The sequence below is a fragment of the Hyla sarda genome, chromosome 4 (genome assembly GCF_029499605.1).
Source record: "Hyla sarda isolate aHylSar1 chromosome 4, aHylSar1.hap1, whole genome shotgun sequence".
In the NCBI taxonomy this organism is placed as follows: domain Eukaryota; kingdom Metazoa; phylum Chordata; class Amphibia; order Anura; family Hylidae; genus Hyla; species Hyla sarda.
This window is the reverse complement of record NC_079192.1, coordinates 363,987,053-364,014,668: the sequence shown is the minus strand read 5'-3', so window position 1 is coordinate 364,014,668 and position 27,616 is coordinate 363,987,053.

The following is a 27,616-nucleotide window of genomic DNA, read 5'->3' as shown; positions in this document are numbered from 1 at the left end:
CTGCTCAGATAGAATCTTGCAAATCAGTAAAAGAATGGCAATTCCACAGTTTATAAAAAAAATAAACCTCTACTTATCTCAAGCACTCTGGTCCTCAGCTTCAATCTTCTTGCTAAGAGAAAGTGCAACACTTGATTTTAGAGTGATATCGGAGCCCAGACTGTTATACTGCTGCTCAGCTAATTACTGACCACAGCAATATTCTGCTTCACCCAGTGAGTAGCAGTATGACACTCTGGGCCCCAACATCATTTAGCGTCCAAGTGGCATGCAGGTAGTGAATGTACACATTCACATAGGTTTTAACTGAGAAAACTACTTGAGGAGTTCACAAACTGAAAGCCTTACTGCCAGGGCTATTCTCAGTTTTTAAGGGTACCTATCTCACCCACCTCTCCTCTATTCATGCTGCTATATACTTTTTTATGTTTTGAAATGTTGTAGAAACTTATGAAAAGTGTTTATTGGTCACGTTCAGCCCCCAACTGATCACAATAATGAGGTTCTGGGCAACTTATTTTACACTAAGCCAGGGGTTCTCAACCAGGGGTATGCGTACCCCTAAGGGTACACCAAGGGTTATTCGGACATATCTCAATTCGCTGACAAATACCGGCCATGCATTGGCCAGTGTTTGTCAGTGGAGGGTGGGGATTGGACTATGCAGTAGCCGAGGCAGCTCACTATATTGTACCTGCAGTCACTGCCACTTTATGTGAGCTGCAGTAGTTGGCGAGCCTGATGTGTGACGTCCCTGACATTGATGGAGGTGTCAGCACAGCGCACAAGGGCATCACCCGTCTGTGCAGCCCTCCGACTCCTGCCAAACGAGATAGACAAAGGCCTGGTAAGCATGTTAAACTAAGTGTAACACAGCAGTATGGGAGGGTATTATTGTATGTATCTCATGTATAAGGGGATTAAGAAGGGGGGGGTGATAAGGGCAAAAGGGAATTAATATGGAGGGAGGGTAATCATTATCCCCCCTCCATCTTAATCCCATTGTGCCTTTATTCTCCCCCCCCCCCCCCCATCTTAATCCCTTTGTGCCATTATTCTCCCCTCCCTCTGATTACCTTTTGCCACTGGCAAAAGGGGTTCAGAGGGAGGGGGGAATAATGGCACAAGGGGATTAAGATGGAGGGGGGCGGAATAATGGCACAAGGGGATTAAGATGGAGGGGGAATAACGGCACAAAGGGATTAAGTATCACATTAGAAAGGTAAGCACACGCCATTATGAAATTAAGTACTCTTATGACTTATTGTGTCCGCTGGTACCCCTCTGCGCGTAAGTTCCGCACAAAGGGTATCCACGGACATACTTTCACCCTTTGGGGGTACAGTCGCAAAAAAGGTTGCGAACCACTGCACTACACTACCAGTACAAACAAGGGGAACCTGTGGGGCCTTTCAAGCTAATACTGTCTGTGACATTGCAAGGCCCATCTTGCCTGCATCTCCATAGTGGCATTCCTCCTGGACTTCAACAGTTACATGGCTACATAGTTTATAAGTAGTGTTGAGCGGCATAGGCCATATTCGAATTCGCGATACTTCGCGAATATATGGACCAATATTCGTTATATATTCGCTAAATTCGCATATTCGTAATATTCACGTTTTATTTTCACATATGCAAAACTTCAACTCGCAACATGCTTGGACATGCCCGGACCGCCGCTGGCTGCAGCCAACGGCTATCTGGGCATGCTGGGAGTTTAAGTTTTGCAACATCTAGAGGGCCACCAGTTTGAGACCCTTGTGTTAGACCAATGCTCATATACTGTATATAGTCCACAAACCTCTGGGAAAACTTGTCCAGACTACCACACTGCTAAGGACTATGTGTAATCATGCATGAAGTTGAGAAAAAACTTTCTCTAGATACATATTTTAGGAACTTAACATTAAAGACCTATCCTGCTAAGAGTATCCTCAGCCATCACCCAAGAAAGAATATCTGAACAAAAACCAGTACAAGTATTCTATTTGCAACTACTGGTTTAGAATTGAAATGTATTTCTAATTTATATGTCATGCCCAGGGCAGCAGTGTTGAGGGGACAGCACTTCAGGGAGTTAAAATGTAATGAATACTTTTTCTGTAACTGTTGCGATGTTGTGGCCTGGAGAAAATAAATGTCCTACTTTGGTCTAATCCACCAGGGTCAATATATTAACATATTATTTAGATTGGACACTTGGGGAAAAAAAACTGCCTATATGTTTTAAGAGGATAATGTCAGCTCTAGATCTTGCTCAGAGCTAATTGTCTAAGAAGCTGTGCTGAGCTGCAGCATGCATGCTGCTCCCTCCCCCACTCCACCTTGACTTCACTGATTGACATGCAACACTCATTGCTGAAAGATAAACCCTCTATATAAGTTAGTCAAGTCAGGGAAGGATGGGGAAGGGAGGTTGTGTGCATCTTACGGGTCAGCACTTTTGTAGCGATGAGCATAATCTAGAGCTTACAGATTCCCTTTAAAGTATATAGGCAGTTTCTGTTTTCCAAGTATGCAATCTATATTATATATTAATATATTGACTTAATCAAAAACAACATTAATTACTTCAGTAGATAGAGCTATAATAATACATTGAGAATTGAGAAGTGTCAGGCTAGAGCGTTTCAGGCAGCTATTCCTTCATTTTTGAGAATTTAGGACAGAGAATATGTAAATAATTTCAGTGAGTGGCACTCTAACGCAGGATGCTCAATTAGTCTTTACATTTAACAAGGAACCAAGTGGTGATATTCTCCAACATCTTCTGCTTTGCATCCTGCTGCTGAAAATGCTGAAGAGCTCTTTAATTAGTTGCTACAAGAAGTGCTTGGTTGTAATCCTGCACTTCTATAATCAGCTGAATATCTAAGAAGGAATACTTTATATGCTCTCTTGAATATATACTCTCCCCCCCCCCCCCCCCTCCTCCCCAGGGATTATGGTCAACGAAACAGTAGTAGCATGCTGTATATTATTTAAATATTCAAAGCTGCAAAAGTAAATGCTGACACCCCCCAAATCAGAATAAACATTCATAAGGTATTCATACATTTTCAAGTGTATATATTTAATAGGTGTATAGGTTTATATAGTGTTTGTGTCTTTGCGGTGATATTAGCAATGGTCAATCAAGAAATTTCTTTTTCAGACTCTGCTAAACAGAGTAGCCACTGGCCACTCTGTTTAGCAGAGTCTGATGGAATACAGGTCTTTACCAGTTAGTCACTATTCAAGGATTTGGACTTCCCTGTTACAGATGTAGCAGCCCTAAACACACTGGCAGCGTACAACTGTTTCTATTTACAGCCCAAGAAATATGCTACATTACTTCAAAAAATATGTATAGCTGCTCACTGTTCATTCATATATACAGTAAGAGCCCCCAGCTTGGTAAATGTAAGTGTGTGAGGATGCATACTGCACATCTTATAGTCACTGGTCAACTCAGCTTCCAAGAAGCACAGCACATTGATACCCTTGCACCACCGCACTACATCTGTACATATCGCTAGGCTGCGTCTGCACATTTGCCACTCACTGGTTGAGCTAACAAGGGAGAGAGAAACAAACTAGCAAAGGGTCAAAACCAGGTAGGCAGAATATATGTCAAAGTCAAAATTAATATAGATTTATAAAAAGGGACAATGTTCTTGCGCCACCTTTGGATTCCAGGGAGACGAAATTTCTCTTACTCTCACCCCTCACTCCTTTTCTTGGGTCTCTTCTCCATGTGGTCTTCTCTCGCTCCTACTCTCTCTCCCCCGGCTTCTCCTTTACTTCCTGCTGTCCTCATCCCTGCTGTTCTAGACCGCACATCCCCCACGTATAGCTCTTTAGGGGCCAAATTGAAGAACTACACTATTGCACAAGTATTCACAGACGGAAGGGTCCCAACCACGGAGGAGTTATCCTCCATGTTCCCCATGCAACAGCTGTCCTTTCTACAACTGTCCCACCTTCATATCTGTTGCAGGGAATTTTGGAGTAAGGTGGGGCCCCTGAGACCCTTGACGGACTTTGAGGTAGACTTGACGTCCCCCCCGAGAGGTGTACATAAACTCTCCTATGCCAAAAAATTCTGTTCCTCCATAGACAGCTCCTCTATTCCCGGTTACTTGATCTCCTGGGAAAAAGAACTGAATTTAGTGCTATCCACGGACAAGAGGAACTACATATTGAAATATTCCCACGGGTACTCTAGATGCGTCAGATTGAAAGAAATGCATTTTAAACTCCTATCCAGATGGTATAAAACCCTGGAGTTTCTCTACGCTCATGGCTTAGCTCCTTCCAAGTTGTGTTGGAGGTGCAATGCCCATACGGGGACCCATACACATATCTGGTGGACCTGCCCGGCTATTTTGCCTTATTGGAGGGGGATAGAATCCAAAATCAGTAGTCTGTTTTCCATCTCCTTCAAAATACAGCCTGATATGGTACTTATTGGTAAGCCGACATTAACCTTCCAGCCTCATAAACACAAATTATTAGCGCACCTCTTGTCGGCCGCCAAATCCTCAATTCCGCTAAAGTGGCTTAACTTCAGCCCACCCTCGGTTTCTGAATGGGAGTCCAAGGTCCACCAGGTGTGCCGTTTTGAGGAGCTGGCGAGTAGATCTGAGAGAACCTATGGTTCCTACCGTGAGATCTGGGGTCCTTGGCTGTCCTTTGTTTCTAAACCTGGAGACGCCTGATTTGATTTGTTTATGTTATATATTATTAGGCCGCTGGACCCTAGGTCTCACTACATTGTCCTGGATATTTCCTCTTATTTTTCTGTTTTAATGACCATATGTACCTGTTGTTATTGACTGTTATCTTGCTGGCATACGCTTCTATGATGTTTGATGCTTCTACTCTCGGCCCAGAAAACGGCCGCCCTTAGGCCCTAAATCCAACCCCCCTCCCCTTTCCCTCCTGCCCCCCCCCCCCTTCTCCTACCATTCTTTTCTCCTACCTTGCCTCTTTCTCCCCCTTTCCCCCTATTCTCTTTCTTCCTTCCTCCCTTATCTCCCTAGTATTACCATACAAGCCCTCCTAATAAGGAGGTCTTCTTATTTGGATACACGATCAAAGTTCTTTCTAGTTCATATTTGTCTGTTTTTGCCTTTGGGCAGTCACTGTTATGTCATCATATCTTTACTGATGTGATTCTTTGTAAGTGTCCTTATTCAAAAACCAATAAAAACTTAATTGACAAAAAAAAATAATAAAAATAAAAAGGGACAATGCTGAGTCAAATAACTAGGAGGAATGACAGGATGCCTAAGGCAAGTTTCAATACAGTAGCCAGGCTAGAATCAGGGTCTGATTGGAACTAAAAAGCAATCCTGGCATACAAATAGCAGGGCACATTGTGGCATATTTAGCTTTACTTTATGACACCACTCACTTAAATATGTAAACCTCACCTCATGAACACAAAAAGGAAAATTAAAGTAGGACATAGAAACAACTGGTCAGGGACACTCTACTATGCTACAGAACTAATATAACCAGTAAAACGAGCAGTCAGATACCTGGTCTATAGAGGCACCCAGCAGAGTTTATCATCCTGCACATTATACAGGAGAAAACTACACTGATCAGATACAGCCACAGGCACAGTACATAACAATTACAAAGGGTCTGTTAACTCTCCTGACCTGTCTATTTTCTAATCCCTTGTATAAACAAAGAAATAAAAGTTCTGCATTGTGCTTTCTTATGTTATTCCTCCTAGAAATGTATTAACATATTAAAGGGGTATAGTAAAAAAAAAAAGTTATATGTTGCTGGAATGGCTAGTAAAATAAAAATAAAACACATACTTGACAACCCCAATCCCCCCTGGGCCCCCCTCTAGTATTGTTGGGTCCCTCACTCATGGCTTTGCTTGCCAGTTGTTCTTCTCTGCAGTGACAGTTCACTTAGCCAATCACAGATTGAGGTAGGACACTGCTGCAGCTACTGATTGGCTGGGCAGGTCTTCACTATTGAGTCAAGTCCATCCTGAAAATGGGAAGAAAAGTGACATGTGGAGGTCCCAAAGATGTCACTGGGGAGGCTTTCAAAGACCGAGGTTGATGACTACGTTGTTTTTTTCATAGCAGCCACAGCAACATATTTGAGCTTGCGCATAAACCCCTGTTCCTACCTACTTGACCCTCAATTCCGGTTGATGAACCCCTTCCCGTTCTCTGCACTGAAGTGCATAAGGATAGGGGGATAAGATGCCTGATTGTGGGAGTCCCGCCGCTGGGGACCCCCGGGATCTTGCACGCGGCACCCCGTTTGTAATCAGTCCCCGGAGCGTGTTCGCTCCGGGTCTGATTACAGATGACCACAAGGCCGGCGGCGTGTGATGTCACGCCGCAGGTGGCGTGTGACGTCACGCTCCGCCCCTCAATGCAAGCCTACGGGAGGGTGTGTGATAGATGTCACGCCCCCTCCCGTAGGCTTGCATTGAGGGGCGGAGCGTGACGTCACATGCAGCCGTCCTTGTGGTCGTCTGTAATCCGACCCGGAGCGAACAGGCTTCAGGTACTGATTACAAACGGGGTGCCGTGTGCAAGATCCCGTAGGTCCCCAGCGGCGGGACTCCCGCGATCAGGCATCTTATCCCCAATCCTTTGGATAGGGGATAAGATGTCTAAGCACCGGAGAACCCCTTTAAATAGAAAAATTTAAACACAGAGTATAAAATATGATGCTATTTTTTCGAAATTAAACTTCTTTTTCTAGGAAAAAACATTTTAAATACAACAATCATTTTTTTTTATCACAGATTTATTTTTATTTATTTCTTAAATATCAAGTGGCAAAAAAAATCAACAGAGAGATGTAACATAAAACTAAACAAACTGGCAGCAGTTATAAGCACTTGGTCTCTTGTATGTGTTGTGTTAATAAACCTCCATATGACGCTGCAGGAGAAAAAGCAATGCAATTTCCTTAGTACCGGGAGAGTCTATAAAGCTTGTTCCTTTTTAATGGAATATTCTTTGTTTGCTTACTTTGATGCCTAAAGCTCAAATCCCTCACTGCACTGTTTCTGTTAATAAACGGAAGCCTCGTCCTCTTCTCCAAGTTTAGGATGAATGCTCAGAATCAGAAATATGTTACATTCACCTCTACTTCTTCAAGATGAATATATATGGTCCTGTACCTTTGATCATAAGTCCCCATAGTCAGAGTTCCTCCGTGCTGTTAAGATTCTCTTAGTGGGATAACCCAGTCACCTCAAAAATCTGTAATTTATTGTATATATTTAAAATATTTCATAATATAAAGGTTACTTACAGGACCTTAGGTCATATGATTCCTAGTAAATGTGTTATGCTAAAGTTAAGGACCTTTTGGGTCATGTGATTTAGTCACGTAATGTACCACAATCCTTTGTGATAAGACGGACTGGTTTGGGCAACCAATAAGCTTTGAACCTGCCCCTTCAGATATAAGGGCGCTGTGTCCAATCATCACTCTCTTTCCCTTGGGATATGACAACGAGCGGAGCTCTGTGCAAATCTACAAGACTAATTAGGCCTGAAGCCTATCTCTTCAACTTCTTGATAACCGTGAGTCTACCTAACTCCAATTCAGCTAATTCTACGTGACTACTGAACCTAAATCAAACCCCTAAATTCAGTGGAACAGCGTAAAGCCAGCCTCAAAGCTTATTCCCTACAAAGTCCCAACCAACCTGCGAGGAGCCGAAAGTCCGGTCCTCTTGTCAAGACTGTTTGCTGATTGCATCCTGCATAAAATCTGCAGTAAAGTTATTTCCCGTTTATTACAATTCCGGTTATGGACAATCCTTTATTCCTCCCTATTGTGCCTGGGATGGTAGCGGTAGGATATATATATATGCAGAGGACCCCGCACCCTGGCGTCACAACAGTTAAAGGTTAATGCTACACCCTTTCATCACTGCACAGCTACACCCTATTCACCCTGCACCCCCAAGCTACCACATATATGTATATTGTAGGGAACAGCTCACTCGGTGGGGTTGGCAATGACAATATCCACACAGGCAGCGGGTTTCAAACTTTAGATTTTTGGCACAAAGCACAGTACAATCAAAACAACAAAACCTAAGCCTGTCCAACTCTAACTAAGCATCAGGATACCTCATTATCCTATTGTAGGCTTAATGTCTGGCCCCAAGCAAAATTAGAAATTTTCCATAGAGGAAGGTTCCGACCTGGTGGTTTAAGCTACAGTGCTGGATTGTGCTGCTTCTCATCTCAGTCTCTCCTCCAGATCCCAAAAACCACAGTCCTTTGTTTTAAGGCTTCCTCCTCAGCTTAGGGATAATATGCTCCTTGTATACTGGTATTATTAGACTTCTCCTTTGTTGTGTTTACTATGTAGACTCCATTCTTATTCCTGACTCTGTAAGAGATCATCCCTTAAATCTGGTGTCTGTACAGGTAAGGAGTTCTATTCACTCATTGAGCTCTCAGTATGGGTTACTTAAACCATTCATAACTTGGCATAACTTGGCATAACTTTCTGCACTGGGTCTGGTAAATGGGCTTCTCAATTACACCCCAACACTGTTAAGGACTGAACAAAAGAAAAGTAGTAGGTGACCATACAGGTACTGCGTACAACAACAATTGAAGGCGAACTGGGGTAATAAGATACTCATGTAATGTGAATGAGGTCAATAAACGAGATGCTAGCACACAAAGCAGGGAAATCCACAACACTGTAAGCCACGATAAAATGAAAAAAGATGTATGCTGCACTCACTCGTTTAGTAGGTGGTGGACCTCGGTATGTTGCCGTAGATGGTGAATCAGCAAGGATGGAAGCGATCCATGTAGCGGGGAGTGGAGAGACACCGCTCTCCTGAGCTGGGGGCGTACTACTGAGACTAGTTTCACGTCAAATGACGCTTCTTCCTGTCAGCTGTACCACAGCTCCATGGATCCCTACTGATTCACTGTCTACGGCAACATAACGAGGTCCACCGACTACTAAACAAGTGAGTGCAGCATACATCTTTTTTCCTCTTACAGTGGCTTACACTGTTAAGGACTGTTTGGAAGCTATTGTGAAGATTAATGTGGCTTGACCATATGAAAGCTAAAAAACAATGGTGTTAGGGATTTTTCATAGGGCATATATTTCACTGACCATACAAGACAAAATGTCCCTTCTTCTCATCAGTGCCCAAAATGTTTCCAAACTCCCGCTGACATCTATCAATACTTATGGGATTGTGTCAAGAGTCGTGAAGTTTGGGAGGCTCTGGCTTAAAGGGGTATTCCGGCTTTAAACATCTTGTCCCCTATACAAAGGATAGGGGATAAGATGTATGATCGCAGGGGTCCCGCCGCTGGGGACCACAGCAATCTCGGAGCGGCCCCTGGCATTATATGCTTGGCGCTGCCTCCAAGATGGGGACGTGTTGTCATCGCACGCCCCTAGTGATGTCATGCCACGCCCCCTCCACTCATACTACTAACTCAGAGACTGCCTCTATGTTAGCAGGATGGCTACTTCAGGAGATATTGTTCTTCCTCTACTGTCAGAGCATTAATCATAAATATTTAGGTCAAGGTGTTCATACAAAGCCAATAAAGCCAATTGTGATGTCATAGCTCTTGGAGCTGTATTTAAATAGGTAACAATCCAATCCATCCAAAAAAGGAAATCTACCTTACTTTTTATGAGCGAATAAAAGGATGTATGGATGGATCTGAGTTCTGAGTTCACAATTGCAGATTATTTTTATTGGTAGCCGCCACCCAAATAAATAATAAATGCTTCTTATGGGGCCGTCACGTCCCCTCCCATAGACATGAATGGAGGGGGTGTGGTGTGACATCACTAGTGGGCTTGGCTGTGACGTCACATCCCTATCGCCCGCTGGGGACCCCTGCGATCATACATCTTATCCCCTATCCTTTGGATTTGCAATAAGATGTATAAAGACAGAATACCAATTTAACCCCTTAAGGACCAGTGTTTTTTCCGTTTTTGCACTTTCATTTTTTCCTCCTTACCTTTAAAAAACCATAACTCTTTCAATTTTGCACCAAAAAATCTATATAATGGCTTATTTTTTGCACCACCAACTCTACTTTGTATTGAAATAAACAAAATGTTTTAACTTTTGGGGGCTTCCGTTTCTATGCAGTACATTTTTTGGTAAAAACTACACTTTCTCTTTCTTCTGTAGGTCCATACGATTAAAATTATACCCTACTTTTATAGGTTTGATTTTGTCGTACTTCTGGAAAAAATCATAACTACATGCAGGAAAATGTATACGTTTAAAATTGTCATCTTCTGACCCCTATAACTTTTTCATTTTTCTGTGTATGGGGCAGTGTGAGGGCTAATTTTTTGCACAGTGATCTGAAGTTGTTACTGGTATCATTTTCGTATTGATCGGACTTTTTGATAACTTTTTATTCATTTTTTCATGATTTAAAAAGTGACCCAAAATACACTATTTTGGACTTTGGAATTTTTTTTGTGCATACGTCATTGAACGTGCGACTTAATTAATGATATATTTTCATAATTCAGACTTTTCCGCACGCGGCGATACCACATATGTTTATTTTATTTACACTGTTTTTATTTTAAATGGGAAAAGGAGAATGATTTAAACTTTTATTAGGAAAGGGGTTAAATGATCTTTATTTACTTTTTTTTTTCTTTTACTTTTTTTTGCAATGTTATAGCTCCCATAGGGGGCTATAACACTGCACACGCTGATCTTTTACATTGATCAATGGTTTCTCATAGGAAACCATTGATCGATGATTCTGCCGCTTGAGTGCTCATGCCTGGATCTCAGGCACTGAGCAGTCATTCGGCAATCGGACACCAGGATGCAGGTAAGGGGACCCTCCTGCTGTCCTACAGCTGTTCAGGATGCCGCAATTTCACCGCGGTGATCCCGAACATCCCACTGAGCTTGCCGGGAGTAGATTAGTTTCACTTTAGACGTGGCAATCAACTTTGAACGCCACGTCTAAAGGGTTAATAGTGCGTGGCACCGTGATCAGTGCCGCGCGTTATTAGTAGTGTTGCTCGCGAATATTCGCAATGCGAATTTTATTCGCGAATATCGCATATTCGCGAATTCGGGAATATTCGCGAATATAGCACTATATATTCATAATTACGAATATTTTTTTTTTTCACAGTACACATCACAGTGATCATCCCTCTCTGCTTCCAGCTTGTGTGGTGTAAAGAAGACTCTAATACTACTGTGCGAATTTTCGCATATGCAAAAATTTACATATGCTAATTTTCGCATATGCGAATTTTCGCTTATATGAATTTTTTATATGCTAATTTTCGTATATGTTATTTTTCGCATTCACGAATTTTCGCTTATGCGAAAATAAAACGCGAATATTACGAATAGGCGAATATTCGCGAATATATGACGAATATTCGTCCATATATTCGCGAATATTCGCGAATTCGAATATGGCCTATGCCGCTCAACACTAGTTATTAGCCACGGGTCTTGGCCATTGTTAGAGGCATGGCCCAACCCGCTATGACCTTATAGAATGGGAGCGGACTCAGGGCATACAGGTACGCCCTTGGTTCTTAAGGGGTTAATATCTGATTTCCTTATTACGTCTCTCTGTTCCTCTGGCTACAGAGTGGTCTATCTTCAATCCCTGATGGGCAGATATTCATTCCATAAGAAGCATTTAATATTTATTTGGTTGGCGGCTACCAGAAAAAAAAATACCTGCAATTGTAAGTTCTGAACTCGGTTCCATACAGCTTTGAGAGCTATGACAGCACCACCAATATTGGCTTTGTATGAACACCTTGACCTAAACCTTTATGACTAATGCTTTGACAGTAGAGGAAGAGCAACATCTCCTGAAGTAGCCATCCTGCTAACATAGAGGCAGTCTCTGAGTCAGTAGTTTTAAGTAATCCACAAACAAGTATTGAGGCCCCCAAAAAGGTTTAAAGTGAAACTCAGAGTATAGAATTGTATTTACAGATCTAATAAACCCCCACATTGCTCCACACATAGAACCATGTCCTCAATAGACAGGTGTTAGCATTGCTCTAACTCACTCATCAATGGGGCAGATTTTTTTTAAATTATTATTTAAAAAAGGGAACTGATTTTTAGTTTCCTAAGAAATTGTTTCTAAAATTCCCAAGGAATTGTGGGAAAATAGAAAAAAAAATGCTATACTTACCTACCCCTATTCCTCCACTAGCCCAGCCACAGCTCCCATTCTTCTGCTTTCAGTCCCCTGCTTCTTGTCTCTTTTGCCTGCTTCAGAGATGTGCGGTAGGAGACCAGAAGCAGAAGACTAGAGCTGCAGACAAAAACTTTTATTTTCTATTTTTTTGATGGCCCCAGCAATATCTTAAAACAGAAAAATAAACACCATAATAACCCTTTAACTTAGCACTAGGTCTATTTAACACATGTAAATCAAGTTTCATCAAGGCTCTGCATTTATTTTGGAATTCTAAAGCCAGTGACTACACAAGTCATGAAAAATAAACGTATTGTGCACAACAGAGCCAAGCTTGAACCATTTATTATTTGCACTTGCAGCTCCTGTAAGCTTTTCCCTCCAGCAGGTCTGCTGAGCAGAAAGTGGTAAGTTAAAACCTAGTCAGCCTGGGTCTGTCACAGTGAATTCTCATGACATCATGTGAAGTGAAATTATAGCCCCAAGCTGCTACCAGTCCATGCTGAAGGGACATCTCTAAAATCCATAATTTGCCTCAAAGAAGAAAATAATTGTAATTAATTGTAATTAAATTCAGAAAGAAGAAAGGAACACATGCCCTCCTGCAAGTACTGGATTTCCAGTGGGCCACCAGCCAGAACAACGCAACTTCAACACCACATACCTCACCACCCTACACCCTGCTATAAGGCATAGTAGTGCAGAAAACTTTAAATGGGCACTCTCATTAAAACAAATTTTAGCTATTGCACTCCTTATGGTAAAAATATTTCTAATGTACTTTGTTTAAAAAAAAAAAAAACTTTTCTTTATTTTATTTGTGCTTAAAAAAGCTCAAGAGCACATTTTCCCCCATCTCATGCACAGACTTTGGACCGAAGCCCAAACACAGTAAGTGCAGCCTGGAGTGCTGGGGGGCGGAGGGTGTCCAACCAACAGCATATGGCAGTTAAGTGTGAGAGGAGCAATGATTGGATGAGGCTGGACACCCCCCCCCCCCCTCAGCACTCTAGGCTGCACTTCCTGTGTTTGGACTTTGGTCCAAAGTCTGTGTATAAGATGGGGGGAAATGTGCTTTGGAGCTTTTTTAAGCACAAATAAAATAAAGAAATTATTTTTTTTTTTTTAATATATATAGAACATAAACAAAGTATATTATAAATATTTTTTATTAACCATAAGGAGTGCAATAGCAAAAATGTGTTTTAATGAGAGTTACCCTTTAAGTAACACAAGCCTTCTTAAGTCTTTAATACCAGGGAAAGCCAACTCGTGAAGGTCCTTTACATACAGCCAGATAATAATTTTGACTGTATCTCACTTCAAATGATGAGAGGAGTGAATTCAGTCTCATCACCATATCACCACATATCCAGCCACTACCCTCTAGATACTGTTCAGAGATTCACCAGCACCAGCTGATCCCCTCCTTAACCTTTCCAACCATTCCTGTGGGTGCCACAAGTGTAACTGTACCACAAAATGGTACCTGCAGAAAGTATATTTTACCTTTCAAAAATTAAATTAAATTAAATAAATAAATCTTGACTGCCAAATGAAAAATAACCAATTTTATAAAGGTTCAAAATGCCTTGATTGCTTAGGGGTTAAAGGGGTACTCTTGTGAAAAACAAATGTTTTTAAATCAACTGGTGCCAGAAAGTTAAAAAGATTTGTAAACTACATCTGTTTAAAAAATGGAATCCTTCCAGTACCTATCAGCTGCTGTATGCTCTAGAGAAAGTGTGTAGTTCTTTTCAGTCTGACCACGGTGCTCTCTGCTGACACCTCTGTCCCTGTCAGTAGGAACAAATCTCCATGGCAAACCTCTCCTGGTCTGAAAAGTTCCTGACATGGACAGAGGTGTCAGCAGAGAGCACATCCTGTGAACACAACAGTTCAGTGTGAGCAGCGTGCGGGTGTGTCCCTTGTTGAGCTCCACAAACTTCCAGCAGATCAGACCAGAGCAGGTGATCCATCCGCCTTCCCAGGAGTGTGTCAGGCTCCTGGGGAGAGCCTCCCTGCATGGAGCCCAGGGCCTCCACCTCCCGTTCTTCAAGGCTGGCGGGGGGTGGAGAGCAAACAGCAACAGCCATTCCGGCCGGGGGGAGAAGATCTGGCAGAGTCTGCAGCAATGCAGGCTCTGCACCCCCGGCAACGGTTGCCAGCCAGAGGACTGGTGAAAGAAAAGCAAGAAGAAGAAGTGTGGAGTTGTGGGCAGAGAGAGGGCCCAAGGAGTCCAGCGCCACCTACTGCTCCCGCATGGCCGCGCGGTTTGCTGAATATGATCGCTGTGGCAAGGAGCTGAAGTTGGCCAGACAAGATCTGCAAGGGGCTCAGAATCTGGTGAACACTGCGCCCAAAAAGAGCAGACCAGAGCTAAGAAGAAAGATCTCAGCACTGAAGGCTGAGATTGTGCAACTGGAGGAGAGGAGAGCAGAGATCTTGGAGGGGAGCGGTCTCTTCAAGGAGAAGCTTCAGAACAACAACCGGTTTGCCGCCATGAAATCCCCAGGTAAGGTGGAGGTGGATGATGGGGAGAGTAGTGGCGGTGAAGAAAGTGTGGATGGTGAAGGCATAAAGAAGAAGGAGAATGTGGGAGAAAGAGCAGAAGTGGTGGAAATGGATGTCTTGCCTGTAGCTACTCCCTATAACACCCAGGACAGCTACATAGAGCCAGCCCAGGTGGCGCTTCCATTAAGTGAGAGCGAGGAGGATGAACTGGAGAGTGAGGCTGGGGGATTACTGAGGGCGATTGTTATGCAGGAGTCCCCAGCCCACCTCCAGAACTTTACCTTTGGAGATGACCAGTGCGATGATGTGGCAGTAAAGCGTAAGAAGCAGAAGACTCAGGAGACAGTAAAGTACATGTTTGTCCCTTTCCAGCAGTCAGGGCCAGCTGCAAAGCTGGTTCAGGCTGCTGGGCCCCCCAGACTGCCAGACTCCGTTTCTGTAGTGGAACGGAGCCAGCATGGGGGGTACAGCATGGCGTCAGAAAAGGCTGCGGACGCAATAGCTGTAAAGCACACCCATCCTGCCGGTAGGGAGGGGAAGGATGGGCTCATGGTGGGCAGCTCTGGCACTGCAGGGCCGCCCCAGGGTGGCGGGGGGCGTATCCCAGTGCCAGAGGCGAGTTTTGCTGCTGTGTGCTCGGGGGGCAGTTCCCCGAGAACTGTGGGCATTACCAGTGCTGCGGGGCACTCCCCTGTGAGGGGGGGGAGTGTCCGGGCACCGGTGGCGGAGAGCGGAGTGTCTGTGTGCTCGGGGGGCGGTCCCCCGAGTACTGTGTGTTCTGTGGGTGCTGCGGGGCACTCCTCTGTGAGGGGGGGGAGTGTCCGGGCACCGATATCCCCTGCAGAGCCTGTGTGGTTAGGCAAACCAAGCGATGGCGCTGTGGGAGGAGCTGGGGTGCGCTTTGAGGGGCAGCCCCAGACTCAGGACGTGTCATCGCACATGGAGGAGGAGTCATCAGTGTCGACCCCGGCAGCAGCAGCATCGACCCCAGCACAGAAAACCATAATAAGACCAGCAGTACTACAGGTCCCAGCCAGCCCAGAATCCATTAGGCAGGAAAAGAGTGGAGGATGTGAGAATGCTGAGTGTAGTAGAGGTGTGGATGTGGGGAGTGTAAGTGGAGTGAATGATGGTGGGAGTAGTAGTGGTAAGAATGGGAAGTCTGGTATGGATGGGAATAAAGATGGGAGTAGTGGTGTGAGTGGCTGTACTGATGGGTCTGGGTCTGGTCCGGCTGCCCCCCCGGTAGTGACTGCTCCTAGAAGTTATGCTAATGTCGCTGCCGGGGGTTCAGGGGGGTCCCCGTCTCCGGCCGGCTCTGGAGGCCACTTGCAACAGCGCCTCCTGGAGGCTCTGCGTAGGGGCGACAGGTCGATCCAGGTAGAGGGGAGGGGTGAGGTCGACCTGTCTTTCTGGATAGAGAGGCACGGTTTGGGGGCTTTCCGAGAGCGGAATGGGGAGGTGGTCTGGTCCCTCCCGACAACTGGGCAGGACAATAACCGTAGGAATGTGGTCCGTCTGATTTGGAGGGGCGAGGATGCGTGCCCGCCTCGCGCTAAAGTGGTTGAGCTCCTCCTCCAGATGGAATTCAGGGCATGTGACATCTTTGCCCTGATCCACCCCTACGGTTCGTGTGAGTTTGATGTCAGTTTCGTTCGGCCAGAGGGTCTCGAACTCTTCTGGTCAAACTACGAAGTTGCAAAAAACGAGCCCGGCTGGCGGGAGTTCGCCGTAAAGGCGATTTCCCGTCAGAATGCTGTCAAGAAGGTGACCGTTTTGACCCGTAACGAGTCACTTTCTTGTTATGATATCATGACCTGGCTTGGACGGTATGGGGATGTGACGGACATGCCCAAGAAAAACTTGGATGAGCACGGGATCTGGTCCGGGGCCTGGACGTTTTCCGTCAAACTCAAGCGTTCAGGGAGTACGGTTGCCCACATTCCGTCAGCCGCCTTCCTTGGACGTGATAGGATCCAGGTCTTCTACCAGGGGCAGCCTAAGGTCTGTCACAGGTGTGGCAGCCCCACCCACTTTAGCGCAGCCTGTACTGTGCAGGTCTGCGCTTTGTGTGGTGGGGTGGGTCATCTGGCCGCATCCTGTCGGCAGATCCGGTGCCACCTGTGTGGTGTCCTCGGACACCCTTTCAGCCGTTGTCCTAGCGCCTTCGCCCATGCAGCGGCCGCTCCAGCTGAGGAGAGCTGTGAAGTTGCCTCGGCTGGGGAGGGTACGGGCAGGGATGGGGGCGCAACAGGGCTAGTGAGGAGGAAAAAGGGCCCTGCCAAACTAAGGCGGGAGGAAAATCGTAGAAGGAGTAGGGAGCTGGAGAGTGCCCAGGTGGCGGGGGTAGCTTCAGTCCCTGCTCCTGAAGCTGGCCCTGTAACTGCTGAAGCCCTGGTGGAGAATGTGCTGGATGAGGAGATCAGGAGACTTCACAGAGAGGAAAGCAATATGGCCGACCCTTCCGATTCCTCCCACTATGAAAGTGTGGATGAGGAGAGTGGGGTGAGGCCCAAAAAGAAAGAAAAGGGCAAAAGGAAAGGGAGAAAGAAGAGGTCAGAGCCCTCTGAAGCTCCTGGTACTACGGGCCAGGTCCAAAGCGGAAGCCTGGCTGCCCCCCCTCTGATTGACCTGTCAAACCGGTACCTCGTCCTCGATACCATCTCCTCCCCCTCCTTGGAGGGGGAAGGTGAGGGCGGGGTGCCTCGGGAGAAAGAGCCTCTGGGGGGAACTGGGCCCTGTCCTGTTGAGGCACCTTCCTCAGAGGGCAGGGCTAGACCGGGGCCGGACGGACACGGGGACCTTATGGACCAATCGGAGTCTAAAAAAAGATGTAAGAGTGGTCCTGCCCTTTCGTCGTCTTCGGGGGATGAGGGGGCTAAAAAGAAGGGGAAAAAGAAATAAAGGGTGAGGCCATCTAATTCAATCACCCTGTATGGCGGCACTCACCCCATTGACGCTGGCATCTATTAATTGTGCCAGCATAAAGTCGGATACGGCTAGATTTGCAGCCTTTGATTTTCTCGGCCGTGTTGAAGCCGACATTTTGTATCTGCAGGAGACCAGGTTGTCAGATCTAGCCTCCCTGGTAAAAGCCAGGAGAGAGTGGAGGCGCGGCCCCTCCCACTGGTCTCTTGCGGCTGAGTCGTATAGTGGGGTGGCGGTCCTTTTTACCGCTCCTGTTGAATGCCGACGGGTTATTGAATTAGAAATGGGGAGGTGCCTGATCTTAGATGTCTTCATGAAGGGACAGGAGCTCCGACTCATTAACATCTACGCCCCGCAAACTAAGCGGGGCCGTAAAGATCTCTTTATGAGGATTAAGCCCTTTCTTTTTACGAGTCGGCAGATGATCTTTGGAGGGGACTTCAATAATGTCACGAGGTCCCAAGATAGGAGAGGCTCCAATGGTCCGCTGACTTGCGATAGTGTGGCACTGATTAGCATAACTAGAGAAGCTCGTCTAGAGGATGCCCACATCCGGAGCCCCTCGGGCCACGCGGGTTTCACCCATCATCAAGGTAGTCGCAGGTCTAGAATAGATAGGTTTTATTTGAAGGAGGAAGCCGTCTCTTCCGCAGTGTCCGTGGTTGAGGTGGAGTTCTCCGATCACTGTATGATTTTGTTTTCCCTGAATGTTTCAGAGACCCCCCGGATGGGAAAAGGTTATTGGAAGCTGAATTCGTCCCTCCTGGAGGAAGCGGAGGTAAGACAGTCCTTTGAGGATTTTCTTCAGAGTCAGGTACCTTTACTGGATCTTTGTAGTAATAAGCTGGAGTGGTGGGAGATATTCAAGAAGCGGGTTGCGGGGTTCTTCCGCCAGCTCTCGAGCCTCAGGTCCCTGAACAGGTATCGCTTGTATCAGGGTCTGAGGAGGAAACTCGAGCTTCTCGTCTCGACTGGAGGTAGCCGAGAGGATATCTCCAGAGTGAAATCCTTGCTGATGAGGTGTCAGTACGATAGGCACGCATCTTTGGTTTTTGAGAGGGATTTCGGGAAGTACCGCTCGCCCGACCCTTACAGAAACTGTAAGATGTCAGTGAGTAGTAAAGTCATTTCAGGACTGATTGATAGTACGGGATCTCTGAATCGGTCCAGATCAGGGATCTTGGAGGTCGTCAGATCCTTCTACTCGCACCTCTTGGGAAGGAAGGATCTAGATCGAGACAGGATGTCGGCTTTCCTGGCTGAAACCATTCCTGAGCCAGGGGTAGACCCCTCTCTTGATGTTTTGGCAGAAGAAATCAGGGAAGAGGAAGTGAGACTGGCGATCGAGGGGCTTGCCCCTAAGAAGTCGCCAGGTCCGGATGGCTTAACATCCGAGTGGTACAGGACCTTTAAGGAGTCTTTAGCTCCCCTCTTGACTGAGGTATTCAATGAGTGTCTCTCCTCGGGCACTCTACCAAAGTCAATGAGGAGGTCAGCCCTGATTCTTCTGTCAAAGGGTAAAGATCCTAGCCGGATTGAGAATTGGAGGCCCATAGCTCTTCTCAATACGGACAGGAAGCTTCTGGCCAAGATACTGTTTAATCGGCTGGTGAAGTTTGCACCCCGGCTCCTTTCGGGGACTCAGCACTGCTCTGTTCCAGGCCGAAGCACCTTAAGTGCTGTCCTCAGTGTCAGGGAGGCAGTGGAGCGGAGTAGTGCGGGTTTCTGGAAGGGGTACTTGCTGTCCCTGGATCAGGCCAAGGCGTTTGATCGGGTGAACCACGAGTACCTCTGGTCCGTCCTCCTGAGATATGGCTTACCGAGTACTTTTGTTAATTGGCTTAAGATCTTGTATGCAGGGGCAGAGAGTTTCCCGCTGGTGAACGGTTGGTCTGGCCGCTCTTTTGAGGTGGGGTCCGGAGTCCGTCAGGGTTGTCCTTTGAGCCCGCTTTTATACGTGTTCGCAATCGATCCCTTCGTCCGGAGGGTAGATTGTGGGCCGTTGGCGGGAGTCGGGATGAGTCTGGCGGAGCTGGATGTCACCCAGAGAGTGGTGGCGTACGCTGACGATGTCACTATTTTCGTCTCCTCACAGGAGGAGGTCGATGTGGTGATGTCGGAGGTGGACCGCTACTCGGAGGCATCCGGGTCCAAGATCAACCGGGATAAGTGTGAGAGTCTCTGGCTGGGAGGGGGGGATCCCACGTTTGATCTCCCGGACACCCTTCCAGGGCCCCAAGAATCAGCAAAAGTCTTAGGCATCACATTCGGCCAGGATGATTATCCCACCAAAAACTGGGACGGTAAGCTACAGGATGCCGCTCAGAAGGTGGACCAGTGGAAGGGTTGGTCTATGACCCTCAGGGAAAGGGTACACCTGATCAAATCGTACCTGCTCCCTTTGTTTATCTATCTGGGCAGTGTATGTATCTTACCAGAGGCTTACTACACTAGGATCTACAGCCTGTTTTTCCAACTGTTATGGGGGAACAGGATGAACCTAGTCAGAAGGGAGGTTACGTACCACACGAGGAGACTAGGGGGTTTATCTATGGTAAACCCTGTGGTGTTCTTTACGAACACCTTCTTGAAAGCTAACATCGCAAACCTCTGGAAAGAGAGGGCTCCTCCGTGGGTACTCTCCTGCAGGGAATGGTTTCGGCCTTTCTTCCAGGAATGGGAGAGAGGAGGGCGAGTGAAGGACCTCCGCACGCCCCATGGATATCTTCCGGCTTATGCTACCCCGACTCTGAAGGCGATACGTCGGTGGGGTCTGGGAGTGTGGGAGATCAGGACCCAGTCAAGGCAGTTCCTTGACAAACGGGTTCTGTTGACCCATTTCCAGAAGCCTCTGGCGCTCAGGGACTGCCCAGGTCGGGATCTGAGGGTGGGGTTGTACCTTTTAAACATGAAAAGGATCCCCCAGAAGTTTTGGGACTTGGCCTGGCGCTGCTTTCAGGGGAAGCTATATGTAAGGGACAACCTGAAGTGCAGGAACTCTGATGACCGGGGATGTCCCCGAGAAGAGTGCGGGGACACGCTGGAAAGCATGGACCACTTCCTGCTTCATTGTCCCTTTAATATAGGGGTTTACAACAGGGTGGGCGCTTCCATTGGCTGGAGTCAACTTGCCGGCCTAACCTATCCGGAGTGGGCTTATGGGGCATTCAGGAACCTGGGTGGCCGAGATCGGGGCACTTTATTCTTAGTTAGTTTAGTGGTTAGGTACTACACGTGGAACGCACGGTGTTTAGTGTCGACCCAACAGAAAATCCTCTCCGAGGTGGAGGTCTGTAGGAATATCACCGGTGACCTCGGGAAGATCAGGTCTTTGGAGTATGGCAGTCTTGGTACCAGTAGGGCTTCTCTCCTGTGGAGAGGTTTTTCTTTTGATGTGCCCTAGGTACTAGACCTTTTTAGGTAGAGTACCTTTATTTTGGTTAGGGGCAGTGTTATAGGGACAGTGATAGGGTGAGAGCAGGGTCAGTTTTAATGGAGGGATAGAATTAGGGAAAATTGTAGGGGGGAGTTAGGGAAAGAGTTTAAAATTATTTTGATGTATCAAGTCTGCCATCCTTCTTCCTGGTGGTGGGCTAATGCATGCACACGCTAGCTTTTTGTTTTGTTTTAAGTTGATATGGTATGAAGGGCTTACAGGCGACCAAACTTGGGCCTAAGGTAGCTTTGGTTTAATGTGTATATGTTAGTGTGTATAAGTTTGTGTGTAAGTTGGTTGGGAGGAGTGCTAGGTGGGGAGGGTGTATTTGTGGGTGGTGGTGTTTTGCTTTTCTTTTGGGGACCTGACATGGGTCAGTTAGGGACAGGACTTTGTGTACGAACGGTATGGACTCTGACCCATGTGCAGGAGGGGTGGTGTGGGAGTGGGTACAGTTTTAGTGTAGGGATTTTGGTAGGGTTTTCTATTGTTTTTGTAGGTTTTCTTTAGTGTATCTATATATTTTTTTTTTTTTTTTAGTTAAATACTATATTTTTATGTTCATGTGATTTTGTATGTATATTGTTTATATATTGTTTTCATTTTGTTTCTATATTACAGCATTACAGTAGTCATGGCAGTCGGACCAGTTATTATGTTACGTGGTTTACTTGATTTTATCATGTTGTTACGTTGTTTATTTTATAAAAAATAAATTTTTTTTTTTTTTTTTTTTTTTTTTTTGTAGCCAGGTAGTGCTAAATTTTATGTTTATATTTTGCTAAGCCAAGTTGTGCTTTTGTAATTTTTTTTTTTTTTTTTTTTTTTGTGTTTCCCGAATATGGATGGTTTTTAGTTGTAGCCAGGTAGTGCAAAATTTTATTTTCATATTTTGATAAGCCAAGCGCTATTTTTATGTTCATTTTTGGTATGCGTGTGAGTGTGGTTCGGTTAGGTGGGTTGGCATATTTTAGGTTTTTGTAAAGCTGGGCTGGCCGGTTAGGCAGGGTTTTGTTTTTGTTCTTTGGACCAGTGTATTTCTTATTTATGTTATAGCTGGTTAAGCTTGTTTTGTGTTTTTGTATAAGTTTTGTACTTTTATAATAAAAAAAGAGTGTCAGCAGAGAGCACTGTGGTCAGACTTAAAAGAACTACACAACTTCCTTTGTAGTATACAACAGCTGATAAGTACTGGAAGGATTAAGATTTTTAACTAGAAGTAATTTAAAAATAAGTATAATTTTCTGACACTAGTTGATTTGAAAACATTTGCTTTAATCATCTCAGATCTGCCATTTTCCATTGCATAGTGAATAGTATACACACTTAACAACAGTAGCTGTAGCTGTATGTATTGTCAACTAAGCATATACTAAGCCATCTTCCACTTTTCTTTGGCTTTTTAACATCAGTCAGATTTTAAATACACAATTAAATTGCTGCAAATTGCATAGCTTTACATAACAGAGAAATGCAAAAAAAAAAGGTAAAACTGCAGCAAACCACAATACATAGCAACACATCCATAGAACAGTGTTCAAAAGCTTTACTTTCTTTTTAAATCTAAGTGGAAAATGGTAATTTCTTCCCACTGAAAACCTGGCTGAAAGAGAACGTATTTATGTTTTTTTTTTTTTTTAAATCTACCAAACACATTTGAAAGATTTTTCAGCTATGTACATTCCAACAAGAAAAGACTTAATTCATGTTTGTTCTGATTGATTCTATAGTTTGACCTTACGAAAAACAGCACATTATGATTCTGTGGGCTGTCATGGTCCGGCACTCTCAATATATGTCTATGGAACATATGGGAACTGCAGCCAGCGCACTCAGTTGTTTCTACATACTTCTGCTATTTAAAAGAATACAGATGGTCAGCACATGCCCTTCGATGACTTTGAATTAGCGTGACTGCCTCTATATAGTAACGCATGCATTGTATGGAGATTGCTACATGTTTACGCTATTATGAATATGTTCTATGCACTTGTCTTCTCCAAAGTCAAAGATTGCAAGGAGATCCCTCTGATGTGAGACTAATGTGATCAGGGACTCAGCATCTCACTGCTACAGGGAAAGCAAGGTACTGCACATTGATCATTGAAATCCATATTAATCAATTAAAGCAGGCTGGTGCAGCAATCAAGTGAAGGCTGGTGTTAATCTAGCCATAGTAACCTTCGGAAGCCAGTTTTATCAGGCAGGGACAGTCAGTGACAGGGCAGGGTAAGTGGTACTGTAAAAAAAAAAGTTAAGTGATACAACAATACACTCATTCATACTGATATACCTCAGTCTTTATAACCTAGTTGTCCAGTCTGCAGCCTTCCAGCTGTGGAAAAAGGACAACTCCCAGCATTTCTAAATAGTTATTTGCTGTCTGGGCATGCTGAGAGTTGTAGTTTTGCAATAGCTGGAAGGCTAGAGGCTGGACATCTTGGCTTTATAAAGTTATATTCACCCGCCCCTAACTAGCAGGTTTCCCACTCCAGGAACTCTGCTGCTAGTTGCGCTAACGTTGATTTCAGTGGATCCACCATCAGTCTGCAATCTGCTACTATTGCGGACTGTTCGCAGACCCAATGAATTGAATGGCAGAGTAACTTGCAACAGATTTCTCACAGTGGGAAACCCACTGCTAGTTCCGAGCGTGTGAACGCACCCTGATACATGTATTGAAATGTCTACATTAGCCCTGATAGTAGTTCCATTTCCACCTATTGATGGTCTATCCTCCGCATAGGCCATCAATATCTGATTGGTGGGGTACTGAAACCGATCAGCTGTTCTACAGGGCTGCTGCAGCTGGATCTACGTTGTGAACGGGGCCAGAAGCAGAGAGCCCCATTCACGGTGTAGTACCTGTGCTGAGTTACTGCAGCTCAGCCCCTGATACAGTGACTGGGGCTCTGTGCTTCTGGCCCCGTTCATAGCGTAGATCCAGCTGCAGCAGCCCTGTAGCACAGCTGATCGGTTTCAGTAACCCACCAATCAGATATTGATGGCCTATCCTGAAGATGTTTTAAAGTAATAAAAATTCTAACCACCCCTTGTCTATTTTTGGTTACTTTTTATACCATAATTTTTTTTTTTTTTGAAAAAACGATCAACAAGTCCCATCAAAACAAAAATGGTACCATTAAAAACTTCAGATCACGACTCAAAAAAGAAGCCCTCATGTGTAAAAATAAAAAAAAGTTATAGGGGTCAGAAGATGACAATTTTACAAATACTAATTTTGGTGCATGTAGTTATAGATTTTTTAAAGTAGTAAAATAAAATAAAACCTATATAAATTAGCTATTCTTGTAACCATATGGGCCTACAGAATAAAGATATGGTGTTATCTTTACCGAAAAGTGCACTGCGTAGAATCGGAAGCCCCCAGAAGTTACTAAATGGTGTTTTTTTTCCAATTTTGCCACAAAAGGTGATCAAAAACTCCTGTCTATCCCAAAACAGGAGGGATGCTGGAGATGTGAGATATGAACTGGATAGGTTCTTTATGATAAGAATAGGATAGGTGCATCTGTTTTCTAACCCCATTTATGAAAGTGCTGTGATGAAGAGGAGGGATATTTAAAGGTCCATGGTACAGTATGAGGCTTTAGGTAGGGATAGGGCCAGGGTCACTATGGGGCAAGAATTATTGATATGGAACTACTGAGATGTGAAGTGACATCAACTAGTGAAAGACAAAGTAACAGAGCTGGTCGCAGAGCCAAGGACTACAGATCTTGTTTTGCACATAAGGAACTGCTAAGGTGTGGATGACATCAGCCATTAAGGATTGAGAAACTGAACTGTGAGTCATGGGCTAAGTTCCTGAGGCTATATGCTGTTAAATTATGTATTGCAACTTTCTATGCCACACTCTCATTATATTATTGTATGATTAACCTCTTTTGATACTGTGGTGACATCGGGGGTGCAAGGTATACTTATCAATTTGTGACTCTAGGGCACTGTTAGTCTATACACAGTCCTAGGTGGAGACAGCTTCTATTGAGCCAGGCATGGGGAAATGAACACACAGACAATGGATTACGGATTACTTTTACTGAACAGGTACAGATGGTACATCACATGCAGTACATAGTTTAGTAGAAGGGATGCAGTGTAACCCTTGGGAGCCCTTTTGCCTTGCTGGGACTTATGCTTTTCACCCACTTGAATTAAATATGCTTGAGACTTGTAGATTAGGAGATATCCCACTCTGACTAGGGTTCCGCTAAGGGCCAATTTCACTAACACCTCCAGGATATGACTTACCAACTCCTGGACGGAGAACACTTGCAGAATGGCGGGGCTGATTTTATTAGGAGTTTTTCTTGAGGCATCTGGATCCTTTAATGTTGTTTAATTAAAGCATATTTTCAAATGGTCGTATATGTTTTATGTGGCTGAACTGACTGAATGCGCCTGTTTTTTTGATAGAATATTTATAAATTTGGGGCCCCATTTTTAGGTTTGTCCAGGGCCATACTTTGTCTACAACCGGCCCTGAACACAGGGTAAATAGTTTTCTTGAACCAGGACAATAAAGTTACTACATGAATAACCTGAAATGCATTTACGTTCTGTGCTTATTAGAAAAGTGGAAAACAAAGGAACCATCATTTTCAACAGAGCCTTAAACAACCTCCATTGTTCACTATGCAAGATCACACTTTTCAATCTTGACAGATTTCATCTCTTTTATATGTAAGAAAGACACAAAAAAGGTTTTAATAATACATCAGAGTTTGTCCTTAGACAGCTCTGGGAACAATGGTTCATGCATTATCTATCATGTACTGTACATTTTAGCTAATGCTACATATTACTTTTCATAGATTCTAATTACACAATATAACAGAAATGGAAATATAATGAAAAATGTTGGTATAAGCGGTAGATGAGATAGAATATATTAAAATAAGAGGATAAGAAGCCAATTTCAACACTACACCAAAAAGTAAAAGCCCTGAAATGTTAAATTCTATGTATTTTATTTGTGAAATGAAAAAAGAATAGCAAAAGGTAACATGATTTGGTCATGGGGTGGACCTTCATTTTCCATTAAAGGACAACTGCAGCGGAATTACACTTATCCCCTATCCACAGGATAGGGGATAAGTGTTTGATCGCGGGGGGTCCGACCGCTGGGACTCCCCTCAATCTCCCTAATGGGGCACCGGCATTAGCGCCCATGGTGACATAGCGTCGACAGTGACCATCTCCTCCCCGTCCCCATACAGTTCTATGGGGGATGCGGGGAGGCACGAATGCTGCCTCCCCGCCTCTCCCATAGAGATGGATGGAGGAGGTGTGCCGGCCGCAACGTCATGCTGCTGCTGGCACACTCCCTGCACGGGAGAGCCGCGGCCCCATACAGGAGATCGCCGGGGGCCACAGCGTTCGGACCTCCCGCGATCAAACACTTATCCCCTATTTTGACCATACAGCACACAGCTAGACAGCAAAAAAAGGGCAACACACTCTGGTTGCCTTTCTAGTAGAACCAGTTTAATTTATGGACACCAAGGACCCCACTTTAGCACTCCTGTGCTTAGTGCCAGGCCCATTATTGGATCCCGTTACCAGTCCTACACCCTGGCCATTTTCAAAGCTCAGCCTGTTCACCGTCATAAGGTCATTAGAATAATCTTTTTAAAAATGTATTCTGTCAAAAAAAAAATAAGCCTTTTCTTAACCCCTTAATGACACAAGATGTAAATGTACGTCCTGGTGGCCTGGTGCTTAACACACCAGGATGTACATCTACGTCCTGTAACGACACGAGCATCAGAGCAGTGCTTGCATTATGCACAACAGATCCTGGCTGCTAACAGCAGTCAGGGACAAGCCAGTAATAGTGATCGCCGATGTCTGTTATTAGCCCCTCAGATGCAATGATCAATACAGATCACAGCATCTGTGGCAATGCAGGCTTTTAAATGGATGATCAGATTGCCTGTGGCGTGGCCACGTGGATCCCATTATCATCGATGGTGGCCGAAGGTCCCCTTACCTCCTCTGGCCATCTTCCCGGGGTCACCGATAATACTGATCAGTACTATGCATATGCATAGTTCTCTTTAGTATCTGCAATCTAAGGATTGTTATAGATAGTCCCCTATGTGGACATAAAAAAAATGTCAAAAAAAAAAATAGTAAAAAAAAGTTTAAAACATTTGAAAAAGTCAATAAAAATGTAATGACCCTTTTTTCTCACTTTACCCCAAAAAATTTAAATATTCTTTCTTTAAATTTTAATGTCCAAACTATGAAAATATAATGTTAATGATCCCGTATGGTGAATGATCCCGTATGGCGTTAATATGAAAAAAATAAAAATAAATTGCTGCTTTTTTGTTACATCACATTCCCCAAAAAAATGAATAAAAAGTGATTAAATGTCACATATACACAAAAGGGGTATCAATACAAATTACAGATCACGGCGCAAAAAAATGTGTCCTATATAGCCCCTTATACGGCAAATTAGAAAGTTATAGGTGGTCAAAATAGAGTGATTTTAAACCTACTA